General features: G+C 31.6%; 1 protein-coding gene across 2 annotated transcripts in view; it reads left to right on the top strand.

The window, feature by feature from the left end:
* Positions 1-17526, top strand: part of Fur2 (furin-like protease 2) — a 1295077-nt gene that overhangs the window by 680009 nt on the left and 597542 nt on the right. The window lies entirely within an intron of this gene.

The following is a 17526-nucleotide window of genomic DNA, read 5'->3' on the forward strand; positions in this document are numbered from 1 at the left end:
TCACAATTTAATGCAGTAATTTTTTTTGCAGTAATTACTATTTTCGGCCGCTAGTTTTTTGACTATCGACTGTTTCGACTGTTTTCTGACTATCGACTGTTTCGACTTTTTTCTGTTGATAGTTACTAACGCTAATCAATGTCATTTTATCCTTTGCTTTTTTGGAAATCAAGTATGTTTAAATCCTTCACTTAAATCTAACGTATAAATATGTAAATAAGACTTTCAGCATAAAATATCCTCTTCAATATTAGATTTATACTAATTCTTTATTGATTCCTTCCGTACCATATTCGACAAAAGACGGCGGCTTGACTGCATTAAGCCTGGAAAGCATCCAAGTAACGTTTCGGTTCCAATTTAAAGGCGTCACTGGTCGGAAAGCGAAGAGTCGGATTTCCTCCACTAATCGAAAAACTTTCTGTATCAGTTTTCACCGATGATTGACATCGAGAGTCATCCCGCTCACGGCCGCACGATCTGTTCCGGTATACCTGCGGCATTTCGAATTGAATCCGGCCGACCGGCTACCAGATTTATGCTTGAGGAGTGATTACAACGATAGAAAAAGTTCGCCGGCTCCAAATGGAAAAATATGGCGACATTATTGTCGCCCGGCCAATTGTGCCGGATAAAACAAATACCAACGTCCTGCTGCTCCCTACCTCGATCCCCTCCGAAAACCTCGGGCGCAGTAGAGGCCGATGGGGACCAAGAAATCCGAAGAATAAACAAACGCTACGTGTTATTGCCTCAGGACGGTGCCGGTTTGTTTTGGCTGATTTAATTTCGGTTTCGGGCCCGAATTTCCGGAACAAATCAGCTGAGATGTGTCTTGAGCCGACATTCGAATAATCAGAAATTCATTCGGCCATCCCGCTTTTTTTGTCGTCGTCGTGTTTGTCCGAGAGAGGCGGTAGAAATAGGTCTGAATTTTATTATATTTGATACGTAAATAATTTTGTGTTTGCACCCTTTCTTCTGAAGTGTAATAATTTAATTATTTATTACTATTAAATCAAGAAGATTTATTAAATTGTGTAAATCAAATTGTTACGATATAACATCGTGGGACTGATACGTCCCTAGCTACGGACTGTGTATTCGAAGAAGTAAGACCATATCCAAGAGCCCTCTAGGGATAGGGTCTGGTTTATGTTAGAGATTTAAACCTTCAGCATCGTTTTGTGATCACCGTTCAACAGTTGCCGCTACATCCGTAAAATAAAATAATTATTTTTAAGTAAAATAGAATTTTTGTGTTTTGAACCCTGTACATATCACAACTCACATACCTTCAGAAATACATCCATTGATCCATTGATGTTTAAGGCCGAGTTTATTATTATCTATAGAGTGCGTATCGGCCACATCAGTGAACTTAAGTTGTCATAAATTATGTACAGGAATTTTACAGAATGTTGGTGTTGCTAGTATACTATAAAAATAGAAATATTTTTATTTGATGGGATGAAGAATTTGTTACACATAAGTTATCATGTTATAAGTTAGTAAGTAAGTAAGTAAGTTAAAATATGTATATATATATATATATATATATATATATATATATATATATATATATATATATATATATTATATTTTTGTCAAGTTCAAAATCAAACAATATTTTTACTATCCATTTTTTACTAGATATATAAATGATACCTAAAAGAAAAATTGCAAAATTGAAAAGTTCAAAACGTTAGAGGTTGAGAATGGAGGATCTCAAAAAATTGCTTTGCTCTCTTCGACACGATTGAAATATTCTTAGTAATCAAACCATAAAAAAAGAAAATTTTTAATGTGCGAACTAAAAAAGGCCAAACAAAATTGTTTGCCAAAGGATGGCAGTTACATAATCGGGAAATGTTTTTATACTTTATCTTACTTTTTCGATTCTTTTAGAAATAGTAAAGACCAAATTTTGTTATATCCTTACTTCATATGATAGAGTAATGTACAGAGAAGGATGACACCAAATTTCAACTAATCAAGTTGAACATGAGACATCATGTTATCTTAGAAAAAAGTAGCTTTGGGAAAAACGCGTTTAAATTTTCTGAAAAAAGAGATTTTTTCAAAATTCTAGACTAAAATATCCCTTTATTCCAGAAATAAGTAGAAAACAGTTTAACATTAAATGTCTTCATAAATTGGATGATGCTTCAATTTTCTGATCAGTCTAATGTGACTAAGGCAAGTGACTAATATTAATTAATCTTTTCTACCATATATGGTTAACTAATTTAAGATTAGTATTTGATGTTTGCGTTTATTTGGATCATAGATATATATTGGTGAAAATCATGAAGAAGTATTTATGTAGACCACAGTTAAATAAGCTAAACTAATTATTAAATTCGTTAGTTTTGACATTTTTTTTACATAAGATTTCAATTTTACATAAAGTTTTATTAAGTTATTGGGCATTTGCAGAATGGCGAAATTTTTGTTGTTTAATTACTTATAAAATACTTTGGTTGTTCAACTTTTAAAAATCTTCTACCCAACACTATCAAACACTTTTCTCTTCTTATGGCACTGCTGCTATGATAATATCACAATTGATGGTTTTGATTTGAAAGAGTTCAAAGTGGTGATTATAATGTCAATGACAAAGGAGAAGAGGAAGAAGAATCCTCAAAACTACGAATTGTAAGACCTATTGAGCCGAAAACTCAGTTTAAACTGTCAATTAATGTTCAGGTAGCTTAAAAGTTGATGAACTAACAATTTCCAGGCGTTTGCATGGGATAAGGAAGATAGGAGGCAAAGTGACTACCACACAAGATAACTAAAAATACTATTTAGGACGTTTTCAACTTCATGGTTTCATTATTTGTTACGTTCTGACTTATTGCGACTGTCGATGAAAATTAGATCTACTACAACAATCTCATTCCAGATTAATCTAGGAGAGCCATTCTCATCAATATAGAATTGGAATATTTATGGCCATAGTGTTACTGTGTATTCCGAGCTATTAAAACCGAATAAAACTGTTATGATAGATATAACAATACCGACACCAGCAATAATGATCAACAGAGGCTAAGTTATCATTTACTCTTCAAGTATAACGCCTCCTGATTACCACTTGTTCAGATCTGCGCAACATGATTTACTTGGAAAAGGGTTTCGAAATGTTAAAGAAGTATAAAACGGATAGATGACCCTTTATTAAAGCAATATCGTTCTTTCGACATGAGGTTCGACATGTTGCCAAAAAGATGGTAAAACTGTAGAAAATGATGGAACATATTGTGATTAAGTTTGTTAAGATTTATTTTGTTATCTGATAAATAAACTGTTATAGTATTAAATTACAAAGCCTTCTCATATCACCACGGACATCAAATATTTTCAGAATAGTATTCTGAAATTATGAAATTGCCCCAAGATTATGGAGATACGTTTCTAAATTCATAGATATTCCTATAAAAAGAATAAAAATGGGATTAGGAATTCAAAGAAACATCACAAAAATTACAAACGTTGAGTTATCAATTAATAATCACCAGTTATAAACATCAACTACCAAAAAAACTAAACTGACATCATATAATGCTATATAATAGGTCGAAATATAATTTATGTAATGTTAACCTAACTAGTTTAATGATGTTTGACGAAGCTAAAATATCCTGAAGCTCAAGCCTCGTTTATTCATTTCATTTGTAATTTAAGTTAACGCGGAAGAAGTCATTCTAGTCTGCTGAAAATGAAAACGATTATATAGTATCGATTCTTATACTAATTGATGTAATTATTGGAAGCCTATAAAAGTTTATGATCCGTATATATTGGATATTAAGACACCTTTTCGATCTTTTAAAGGCGCGATAATCTTAAGGTTATTTTCAGAGTTAATCTTCCAGCAAAAAGCTTTTAAATTATAACACAGCAGAATATTATAGGATAAGAGGCTTAAAAGTCAAATATAGATTTTGCAAAAAATTATAAAATGGTTAATAACATATCATCCTTACTGATTTTTTCGTTCTAGAATTTTTTAATTATATGCCCTAATATGTAAATAAGTAAATGTTATATAATATAAAATGTGGTTAGTAGGATACATTTAAAACACTAAATAATATTTGAAATGGAATAATTTTTGGTGTCTTTTGGAACTCTAAATGATCGAACGCAAGTTTTTAAAACATCGAATGACAAGTCTATATGTAATTCGGATCAATGTAGGAAACCGTAGTAAATAAACAGTTCAAAATACTGGAGGTTGTACGTGATTGAGACTGTATATTCTCTTGAGGGCTGTAAATTTCTTTTGCGAAAATATTTATATATTATTAATAGGAAATAGTGAACAATATTTCCTTTTAATTTTCACGAATATTTGGGTATGAGAAAGTTCTGTGCAATGTGGGTGCCGCGCGAGCTAACGATCAGCTTTGATCAAAAACAACGACGAGTTGATGATTCAGAGCAGTGTTTGAAGATGATCCAGCGTAATAAACCCGAGTTTTTGCATCGATATGCGACAATGGATGAAACATGGCTCCATGATGTCACTCCAAAGTCCAATCGACAGTCATCCGAGTGAACTGCACAGGATGAGTCCGCTCCAAAACGTGGGAAAACGCAACAGTCGGCTGGCAGGTTTATGGCATCTGTATATTGGGATGCGCATGGAATAATTTTCATTGTCTACTTTTAAAAAAGAACTACTATCAACAGCGACTATTACATAGCGTCATTGGGCCGTTTAAAGGACAAAATCGCCGAAAACGGCCGCATTTGAAGAAAAAGAAAGTGCTGCTTCACCAAGACAATGCACCGTATCAAAAATCCATGAATTTGGCTTCGAATTGCTTCCTCATCCACCGTATTCTCCAGATCTGGCCTTCAGTGACTATTTCCTGTTCTCAGATCTCAAAAGAATGCTCGCTGGGAAGAAATTTTCGTGGAATCCAGAGGTGATCGAAGAAACTGAGGCTTATTTTGAAGCAAAGGGTACTACATAAATGGTATCGAAAAGTTGGAGGGTCGATATAATCAGTATATCATCCTTGAAGGGAATTATGTTGAATAAAAAAGCTGATTTCTTTTCAATTGATTGTTATATTCTCAAAAAAAATTGTTAAAGTTACAGACAAACACATATGCGACACAGCAGTATTTTCTATCTATATGTAAAATCAACAGATCTACTGAGTGTAGATTGTAAAATTTAGGTTAATTACAGAAAAGACCCAAATAATTCATAGAATTAAACATATATATCTAAATATATTTCTGGGGAATTTCTGATATTCCATTTATATCATATAGCTTGAAATCTGAACTATTGAAGTTTAAATCGTATGTTTATTAATACCTTTTATATTGTAACCCATTTATATAACTTAAGACTGTGCAGCAAACCAGTGTCCTGTTGGTTTTCGGTCCAACCTGCCAAATGTAGTATTGCGAATCACCACTAGAAAACGTGCTAGTTCTAATATTGTAGAAATGTTCGTCTTGTCGGTCGGAATGTGTGACTATATGTGGTCTACGGGAGGATGGACAGTATGTTAGGTTAGGTTAAGGAGTTAGTTAAGGGTTAAGGTCGGAAGCGCTATGGAAGTTGTACTGTTATAATAAGTAGAGATAAGAGAAGAGAGACATCGTTATGGCGGTCTCTTATAGCCGGCAGCCGCATGGTACCAATCCATCAGCGTTGCCAACCTTTGATCTTAATGTGGATCATAGCGGTCGCTACAATATTCATATTAATATCGAGGCAGTCTCCGTTGAGAGAAAGAAAAATACAATTGTATTACCCAATTTAACGCATATCTTCCCCTACTCTTCAACACACTTGGAACTTTTTAATATCATTTAAATATAACTAGGAATTATTGTTTTTAATTTTAATAGAAAATTAGTACGAGTATACTGTAAAGCAGTGTCGGGATGTGAAATACGTATACATTTTGCAACGTGTGATTGATCAGCAATGTTAGAACTGATATTTTATTGAGTTTATGGGCTCTGACTGTCTATATATTTCGTTCTGGTTGTGATATTTATGGTTCTAAGTTACTAACTTATGATTTTAACCATTTATCTTTGAATTTTATCTATCACCTATACATTCTTATAAACAATTAAACCAGTTCCTTCAGGTACATAACGTGTAATGTAGAATACCTGTATTTAGGCATCTTTGAATCATAATATCAAAACTATCGATACTATTTAATGGTATAGACCAGTGGTTCCTAACACATTTTTATCACAGTGCACTTGAAAACCAAAATTTGCTGCTAAACTAATAGTATTCAATGTCTGTGATAATAATTTGGTGGTGGCACCCAGCAGCATATTAAAAGTGCTACAGCACACTGTTTTAGAATCGCTGGTTGTGCAGTAATAATATTTATTTTCCACTTTTAATATTTATTAAAAGTTTTATACTTTGCTTCATTAATTAGTATAAATTATTATATGTATTTTTTTATTTTCAGGTAACGTAACGTATTCAAGTATGTCATATTCTTTAAGCTTATGGGTGAGTTATATTCTAGTATTATTTTTGTATTATTATATACAAATACATAAAAGAGTATGGTTTTTAAATAAGAGTGAACCGATGTTGAGATTAATTGGAACTAGCTTATCGAAATTACAATATTATACTTATGCAATCTGTCAAAATGCGCGAAATTTATATTAGACATTGATAAAAAAAATTTAGATGTTATCATATTTGTATTACTAAAATAATTATTAATAATTAATAATTAATTCATTATAAATAAAACAATATTACTAAATTTTTTCATAAAATACAATATTACTAAGTAAATTTTACCAAGGTTATGTAAGAATTTATAAAACAACCCTTTCCTTCGACTGCTGTGCTAAATTAAAATAGTACCTGCTGAGAGCACATATCCATTTTTCTAAAGGCTTTCCATTTACGCCGCTTCACACCAGCGGCAGATTAAAATTTGACGTTATTAAGAAGAAACTTAAGACGTTGTCATACTTGAGGATTAAAACTTACTTCAATTAAAACTCATTTACACTTTATACTTTAAACTTGTCACATGGCGTTGAAGTTCAAAATTAAACTTTCCTATGTAATTATTTCCTACTTGAATATATTTGATACATACAGATATTAATATACCGTGAGAAAAAATATTAGAGAATATATGTAAGTGTTATTTATTGTCGACATGCAACGTATTTCTCTTTTTTATTCGTCTTCTGATTCAAACCCATATTTATTTAAGGAAATATTTCGTTAAATTTAAATTATTGTTTATTTATTATTCAAACTGCATCATTAGGATATCTTACGAGTACATATAAGATATTAAATTGTATTTATTTGTTTATTTTATTTTCATATTATATATCATATCAATATTTTTTTGTATAAAGCAATACTATTCGCTCTCTCACGTAGATGACACTGTTGTTAGGAAGTCTCTTATTTTTTTTATATATAAGTTTCTTTCAATCGTGTTATATTTGATTCTAAAATTTATTTTAATTCTATTTGTCAGGTCACATGATATACTTTAGTATACGTTTTAGTACACGCAATTCACTGACATCGCTCTTGCTTAATTAATTATTTGGCGAATGGCGAATTACTCTATTTTTACTCTGTCTCTATTTTTAGATTACACTTATATGAGTTCTAGGAGGATATCGTACTTAATTATGTTGTAAAAGACATAACACTTGGCTTTCGCCAGATGCCCAGCACTTTGTTTTAGTACATTTCCTAGTAGTACTCCACATTTTAATACATCCAAATAGGCCTAAGATAAATCAGGATAATTTCTATAAGGATTTTTAGTTCTATAAGCCAATATATTTGGTTCAGTTTAAGCCCAACTTTATTAATACATGTTTCTTTCAAATTAAGTGTTAATCGAAACACATTCTCAGTTATTTAACATTCTCTATTGTTGTTAAAGAAGTTTGTATTGATTATATATTTACTGATATATAAGTCCAACTGCGCAAAGAGTACGTCACATGTGTATATTTTGTCTCATTCACCTGTCATGATATTTTTCCACATCACTGGCGCTTGAGGCCGATAAGTCAACTGTATACAAGAGGTTAATAATGTGCCAAATACAGTTCCTCAATATAATCTGCCTCTATATGTTGGACGTAGCTCGGTATATTCGTTACTCTGGTTCACAATAAAGTGATCTATCTCTCAGTAAGGATTTGAGTTGCTGGAAGTGCGGGTGGGGCAGAAGTTTCTTCATACATAGCAAAAAACTTTAGATATATCGATAAATGCAGCTTACTGTATAAGTTATAGTTGTTTGTATTATATTGCCAAAATAAATATATTATTTATGTGTTTGCTAAATCTTATACAAGCTTTGTACGAGATGATGCTGAACTCGCAGGATGCCTAAAATTGATAGTTCTCCTGAAATTGATAGAACATATGCAGAACATAAAGTTAGCAAATCAGTTTTGGAAAATAATAACGTTACCTAAAAGTGAAAAAAACAGTCAAACCGTGCATTTGACTGAAAATAGTAATTACTATTTTCAGTCGCTATTTTTTTGACTATCGACTGTTACGACTGTTTTGCGATTATCGACTGTTTCGAATGTTTTCAGTCAATGTTCATTTGTTGATAATGTTAATTATGACAGACCGGCAAATCGGACAGGACAATGTTACATGCCCATCTCACTCTAACCTGCTATGTCCAAATTATTTATAAAAAGGCTATTATAACTAGTTATAGATACCAGATTACTAATTTAGATTTCGAATTCATCACCATGAAGATAATAATTGCATTAATCCATGTGTTAAAACCAATTTTCAAGGAGCAATGTTTCAATGTTTTCAATGTTCTGCAATATTCGCCTGTTCTTCGAATGACAAACTTCCTACTATAAGTTGGACTTCGTCTAAGACTGAGTCTCACACAGGTTCTCCATAAATACATCGATATATATTTCGCAATTAAATTAAATTACTTTAATTCTTTTGATCCCTTTCAATATTTTAACTTGCTCCTCGTTCTTAGGCATTTTAAGGCGACATCTTGGATAACGATATAACATTCATTTCAGTTCGAGGTCATCGTCTAGTTTTTCGTTTGTTACGTAGTACGATAAGCATTGGTAATTAATCGAAGAACTTAAATATGGGGACTTATATTCTATAAGCCCATCTAGATTTTATAGCTGGCTGATAAACCAAAATCTTTAATTTTAGGTCAAGTTAGGGATATCTTCCAAGTAACCAGCACAGTTCTTTGATTTTCAGCCTGATCTGCTCTGCTCTGCTTTTCATCTGCATTTGGCTGATTCTGCTTAAGGAATCGGGTATCCATCATACGATATAGTTAGGGTTTTGTTTCTCCGCAGCGCAAAAATTGATGTGGATAGATGTTGAGCTATTTATAAGTTGTATTTACCAATTTATATATAACTTGTGGATCTTTATAATTGTTGCTTAATGGCTTTCGAAGATGTTCCTAATTATCTGTGTACGGTACCAATTTTCTCATTTTGTGCATTAGTCTCAAATATCATACGGTGTGAAATGTTTTTGAGACGTCCAGAAATATTACCGGGTAGTATTTCTTTTCTTCACACGCGTTTTCAATAATCGTTATGACTCTAAGCACTTGGCCGATTGTTCAGTGGGGAATTCGAAATCTAAATTAGTAATCTGGTAACTAGTTTTAATAGCCTTTTTATAAATAATTTGGACATCGCAGGTTAGAGTGAGATGGGCATGTAACATTGTCCTGTCCGATTTACCGGTCTGTCACAATTAACATTATCAACAAATAACTAACTGCTAATAACTAGTTTTACTGCAGATTTACGATAGAGAATGGTTATAACTAGCGTTGGGAACTATCGACTGAAAACATTCGAAACAGTCGATAGTCGCAAAACAGTCGAAACAGTCAATAGTCAAAAAAATAGCGACTGAAAATACTAATTACTATTTTCAGTCAAATGCACGGTTCGACTGTTTTTTTCCATTCGTGATGTCAGACGAAGATGTACGAACTCTTGTCTCTATAAAATGTGAGATAGGAAAGGATGGAAATAAATGTTTGTAGCAGTTAATTTTAAATGTCTTTATGTTCTCCAATGGTAGTATAAGCGAGACAGAGATGTATATATATATTCATTCTCGTGATAACTGTAAAAAAGAAAAGGAAAAAAAATACTAATTTCTATTCTCATGTAATAAATAACATAATTTTAAAGAAAGTAGGATTATTATACTGAATGTTCTGTGGATTTGTAAAAAGGAATGGAATAATAACACCATAAATGTTTTATCGTGTTTTAATATATTAATTGCTATTTTTAAATAGCGTAGCATAATAAATCTAATCCATGATGCACCTAAAAATGATCGTACAATAACTACCAAACCTTTTTAAATAAAAGTTTATTTATTTTTGAACGGAAATATTTTTAAATTACTGTGAATATTATCATGTTCAACTTTTCTCCCGTGAGGCGATTTCTTCGATCGTTAATTATTTGCCCAGATTTTGAAAAAACTCGTTCCCAGGGGACAGATGTTGGGGGTATAGAGGAATCTTTTACGTGTAACTGATATAATTCAGGTAGTTTTATTTTATGCGTTTGCCAAAAATCCAATGGGTTTTCAAAACGCCCAATAAATGGAATTTCCAAATACTGCTAAATCTGTAAAGTTGCTGCAGTACTTGGAGTAATTACTTCTTTCATTCTAGCCATTTTTTTATCAAAATATCTTCAGATGTCAATACATTCTTGGTCAGTAGTTTTGTCTCGAATTTCGAGTTGTGGAACTATATTTGTATTTTTTGAAGTTAGAATGGAAGATAACTTTTTGTATCGCCTCAGCATTATTTGCATTACCAAATCCTGCTTTTTTAAATTTAAAAATGTGGATTTCCCGCATATCGTATACATTTCTAAAATTGCCAGTCTTTTATTGATGACATCTAATAGACAATTTTGTCATTTTTCCCCATTCACTTCTTAAAATCCTGGATTTGATGGAATGTTGCCGTCCTCTTATTAATCGTATAATTAAAGACATCGTTGGGATACCTCTCACCAGATGACTCGGTGGTCATTTATGATAATAGCCAACAAAATAAATTGTTGGAATATTAAAATAGAGTTTTCCTATTAGAAAATGTATTTATTACAAATATTTAATATACTTTATTCTCCTCTTTACGGTTAATATTTTTAAAAGATATTTAACAACTGCTACTGTAAAAAATTCTTCAAATCTTTTGGATCTATGCAATTTCTGAAACCTTTGGAACCTAATTTTAGTTTTCAAGATTTTAGGAAAAAAGTTTCGACAAACAAGACGCTTGGACAAAAATCATGAAAGTTTATCAAAAAGTATTACCTATTATACCAGTCCAAAGTATTACCTATTATGCCAGTGAATAGTATCTTACTATTTATCATTTACAATTTAATTTTTTTACCCTCGAAAACTAGCGTTCCAAAATGCTGCTATATTAATTTACAGTTCACAAGCAAACTACAAAAAAAAACATAAAACCACATATATTACATATAAATCTATATAAATATAAATTCGGGGCATTACTTTCAAGGTCGTGGCTAGGACGGAAGGCCAGAATGTTAAAAATCATTCGAATGAACTAGTAGAACCGAAAATAGTAACTAAAAGTAAACGACTGAAACAGTCGATAGTAAATAGTAATAAAATAAGTCGGACCGAAAATAGTGACTGAAAACAGTCGACTGAAAACAGTAGTCGATTTCAGTCGATTGTTCCCAACACTAGGTATAACTATGAAGCTACTGATAATTTTATAGATAATATGTACACAATTGTTGTGAAAAGGTTATATAGGACTTTTTAAGACATACTAATAGTAATTACAGATATCGTAAAGTACTATAATCTTAGCAACCACAATAGTTATAAATTATACCAAATATTATATTTGGCTCACTCTATAGATTTTCTATCCAATATAGTAACGATTAAATCAGCCGATCCATGTTCAAAATTACTTCTTTCCGGTATCCATTTTTATCGGAAATATTTCGGCAATTACGGCTATTTATTTTACGTTAAATCAATGAATCAGGCATAACAAGAGTTACGTTCGGTACGTCGTTCCGCTTCTGTCATGAATTTAAATTTAAAATATTCCATTATTTTAGATTTCGGATCGCATCGATTCAAGCGAATTTCGGTTTTGTTTGGCCGAACGTTATTTAGTCGTTTCCGATATTGTTAGAGTATCGATATGGAGGTATAGATTCTAACCTACACGTGTAGATAAAAATAAAATTATTTTATTTGGAATGGGGCCAAATTAATTGGAGGGGGTTCTTTTTGTAATAGGAACTTGATATGATATGATATACAGTTTAAACAATTTTAATTTCTCATAGGGTGAATTTCTATTTGTTATTAGGCTCAATATTTTATTCTTTATTTGTTACTTCTTTAATTGCTTGTATAAACTATGAAATATTATGAAAGATATATAATTTACTAGGCCTATAAATTAGTTTTAAAGATTTTTTAATTTAAAGCATTATTGTAAAAAATATTGTCCAACGATTGCCACTTCTTTTTATCTATCACCCTATCTTTCAGGCAGTTTACAAATTCCATCTCGAAAGAACAACGTATATTTTGAGGCTGTCCACGAATCGATCCATTTGATGATATGTTCATAGGAAGTGAAGTGCTGCTTAGATGTGTCGGAACAGGTAGCAATCATAAATAGCAAGCTCTGGGGAATACGGCGTATGGGGTAATACTTCCCATTTTAATGCTCCCATGTTTGTTTTCACTGGTTTTGCAACATGTGATCGAAACTTGTCATGCTGAAGAATAACATCGGCTATCTTTGGCACAGTGCTTGATTCAAATGATACGATAGTAATCTCCATTAATGGTTTCATCAAGTAATACGTCGAGACCAGTAATCACATGTTCAATTAATGGAGCATAGTTGCCATAAGTTTCACACAGACGATCAGCCGGATACCTTCAGCCGCATTTTTTTTCAAATTGAACTAAGAAAGTACAACTTTGTGCAATTTCGATTTACTCGGTACAAATTCAGACATTTCAACGCACTGAAAAATATGTTTGTTCATACTTCGATGAAATAACACATACTGTGAAGTCAGTCAGTGTGGCTTCAACATGAAGTTGGTTACAAATATACCCGATGCGATACACAGTAACACCGCCTTTTCTAAAGCCTTTGAAGTTAATTTGTAAACCTGATATATACACGTGCAAAAATCGTCAGGAAAACGTTTAATAAGCTTCAGTAGAATGTCCTACTCCAACCCTACAACTATAATTACCAAACATAAATCTGACTACCACTTGCTCCAGTTAACTAGTAACAGCTTGACTGAATCACATCAGTTCTTATGAAGAAACTAAATATAGATTCGATTTGTGGACTCAACCACGATCCGGGTTTTTCGATGCGTTATCCATATGCTTCCCAAAGAATGGTCAAAAGTTACAGCTAATAATGGCTGCTACTTTGAATGAAATCTAAAAATGCAGCTAAATTTAGATATTAAGCAATATCAAGACCCTGCAATTGAATAAAATATAATTTATTTTAGTATGAGTTACGCCGATTAAACCCCTCTGAGGGGATTTAGCTGCATTTAATTTCTAACTACGCCGACTTGGTTGGCGCAGTGGTCAAGGTGACAGGACTGTCCTGACTACTGTTGTTAAAGTCGCGGGTTTGGATCCTCTGAAGCAAGGTCCTAAATTTATGGAACCTACGTTAACTAGTAAGCTTATGTTGCTAAGTTTAAAAAAATTATCTAGATAACATATAAAGATATTTATATTTTATTTTATATAATATATATTATAAGGATATTTGGAGAATTCACCAAATTTTCATTTTAGGTGTAAATGAGTTTGCTCATATAAGTGTACTAAAGTTGAAGAAGATTATACTAAATAAAATCAATGCATTTAAAATCATAAAATATTTTTAACCGAACGCGCAAACTTATTGAAAAGCCTTTTATATCGCTGACATTTGCTATATACATTATTTTTGAGTGTTCAACAAATTATTCAAATATAAAATAAAACTTCCAGTTGAAGTTAATTTACATATTCTATATTATTTTCATAGGAGTATCTCATTGCGACTTCAGATATGTCACGTTAATTAATCTTCTATTAAATCGTTAATTAGATTAGCCAGTAGAGATTTTGTTATTAATTAATTATTAAAATAAATATAAAGAAAACATGTTCTGTAAAAGACAAATATTGCAAAGAGTACAAACCCAAACAAACAGATATATTTATCTATTCATTGATTTGGAAAAGGCTTTTGGCAGCTATTCTGAGAATAATTCAAAAATTATATGAGATAAATAACAATACCGTCATTGCAAACAATATAAAGTCAAACACCTTTAAAACCCAAACATAACTAAAATAAGGCATTCAAAGTTTAAGCTCAACCTTGTTTAAAATATTAATGAATGAAATAGTAAATAGAGGTCAAATAAACCAAAGAGGAGTACGTGTAAAAATATGGAAAAAATAGATATTTCGATAATAGCTTTTTACTGATAATTTACAAATAGCAATTAGTAGAGCAGACTATCTACGTAAAATCTACAGATGAAATATTATACTAGGAGAATACGGAATGATTAAATAAAAACGGAAATAATGGTGATGGGGAAGTGAGAACAAATAAACATTTTTAATGCCTAAAAGTGGACTAAATACATTTAAATATCCGTGTGTAGAAATCGGAGGCAATGGAAGTTGGAAGAAGGAACTGAATATTAAATTGTGACTATTAAATTCATTAACACATTCGCTGCCTATAACGGGCTAGCGCGTTATATGTGTGGTGGTCTTTCTAAGCCTTGTATTTAGTTAGGCATTAGCAGTTTGCCCGTACAGTTATATCGGCATTATTTTTCCGTTTTGACTCATATGTATTACAGAATTGCATATAGCGGGAAAAATATCGATATGTCAGTGCCCTCTCGTCCTAAAAGTGAAAAATCATGGATACATATGGAACGTGCCCTAACTTTACAATAAATATTCAGGCAATAGTATACCAATTTACGACTTTCGTTTGTCTGCCGTAAAAAGGTTACTAAAGGCTCCGTCCAAACCTACTTTCGGAGCGGTTATCAGCTAATATGTTTTGAAAATACGAGAGGAGAAGAGAGCAAAAAAGCAATGTAAAAATTGTTATTTACAATAAAAGCAAAAGGCATCATTTTTTGTATGCAGTGCATGTCCTGGATATCCTGGTTACTGTTTAAACTGCGCTAAAATTAGTGAGTGATTTATGATTTATCTGAATACAGTTAAAGATAATATGAGAGTATGGAGATATGAAAGATGAGAGGGCGGCCTCAAGAAGATTGAGTAGAGACAGAAAAAAAATGACTGAATTTATACATGGATATATATATATATATATATATATAACTTTTTATTAACAAATCTTTTTGAATTTTAGAATGCCTTGTATAGGTCCATTACTAATTAGCAATTTACTTGTTTTCACTGTTATGAAGTTTCCTTTCCCGATTATTATTTATTAATTAAATGTTTGTGTTATATTTTATACTACTTCATACCGATACTAGACGTCAATTCCCATTACTTCACCTAGTTTGCTGTTAGTTGAATGTTTAATGCGATCTATCCAAATATTCCTGTTCATTTTGCAAAACCTAATTTGGCCGAAGCGGTCACCGAATGATAGGTAATTTGTAATAAAGTCGATCTGAATAGTCAAAACATTAGTCACAACGATAATCCCGGCATAACTAATCACCCCTACACAACCCCTATCGTCCGGGTCAATTTGATCTCTAACCCCGACATTAAATAATCAGATCTGGAGATATTTTATCGGTCTCCGGTATTTATCTTAGTCGGATATTAACATGCCCAACTGACATCGTCCAATGAACAATAATGTACATATTAATTGTGTATTATGCGCCGGTCATTTATATCAGGAAGTATACATAATTTAACTAGATTGTTCCCATTAATATTTACATCAATCGCGTTTTGGTAATCATAGTTTTTTTTTAAGTAGTAAAATCAAAAGCGTATTTAATATTATACGAGGTTTGTGTTTATGTAGAAGTTTTTACAATAAATTTGAATTGGCTACCTCATTTTTGCACTATTATTGTCGTTTTTAAAGAATTACTTGTCACAAGTTTCCAGATTCTTTCGATCCACTTTCGACTGCAGATGACTATTCTATGTGAAATATTATACTTTTTAACTAACTTCAAAGAAGGAGGAGGTTCTATATTCGGCCGTATATATATTCATATGATATAGTTAGTGCTAAAAAAGCAAAATGAATGACTTTGGCGTCACATTACTTAAAGCGATAACATTATACCCAAATACCTGATTATTTTAGATAAAATGTAGGCAAAAAATGTATACATAAAATAAAGACATACATTTATATTATTGCTGAAGTGATATGACGGCAAATCGGAAGTAGTTCAGTGTTAAAAGCTATTCAGTTTGCTTTTTAAGCACTAACTATATCATATGAAAAGGCGTAGAAATGCCACAGGTAACTGCTTCTATGGTGTAATGGGTAGGGCGTTCAGCTCACATGCGAAGGTCGCGGGTTCGATTCCCGATAGGGGCGCCAACAACTTTTTGTTGTTCTAGTTTGACGAGAACATTTATCAAATTACCTAGACTAGACAGCGGACACTGGAGCGTGAAGCGATCCTTATTTGCAATCTTTGTTTCTTTATTCCTATTTTTCCTCATACCGGCCGAGCCTTTAGTTGGCCAACCCATTGTAATACTTAATAAAATAACTGCGTAATTTATCAATTAAATACCTAACACTAAAAGGAGAATAATAATAATATTTTTAACAAGAAAATTGAACCGACTTATAAGTAAAAATAAATATGAAACTCACTAAAAAGTTAAAGATAATCAAACTTATAACTAAATAAAAATAAACAAAAATCTTATTTAACCTATCTACTACACGTATTTTATATTCTACTATATACACACAATTTAATAACAATAATAAACAATATCAAAATTATAATATAAATTTGTAACATATACACAAAATTAAATTACGAACAAAACAAATCTAATGTCTATAAAAAGTTACCTATATATCTACCATTTCATACCGCTATTTTTTACGATTTTCAACAAGATTTAACTGAACAATAGTCATTAGAAACCTTAATTCATCTGTCGGCGATAAAACCTCATTAAATCCTTTTTTTAATAAGAAGATCGTATATGAATAATTGGTGTTTCTGCGTTACTTAATTAGTGTTTCCGCTTGAGATTTATAAGAATCGTTTAAATTGGCTCTGTTAATTTGTGACATTAAAAGTATATTCATATATTGAGAAAAAAGTGCTGTTTTATTTAACTTTTATAAAAAAAATTGATGATGTTAAATTAAAAAATTATTAAATCCCGAAATATTAAAAACAGTCTCT

This window comes from Rhynchophorus ferrugineus, unplaced genomic scaffold, assembly GCF_030347505.1.
Source record: "Rhynchophorus ferrugineus isolate W39M unplaced genomic scaffold, kcgeb_rfMv2 rfM2, whole genome shotgun sequence".
Classification (NCBI taxonomy): Eukaryota; Metazoa; Arthropoda; class Insecta; order Coleoptera; family Curculionidae; genus Rhynchophorus; species Rhynchophorus ferrugineus.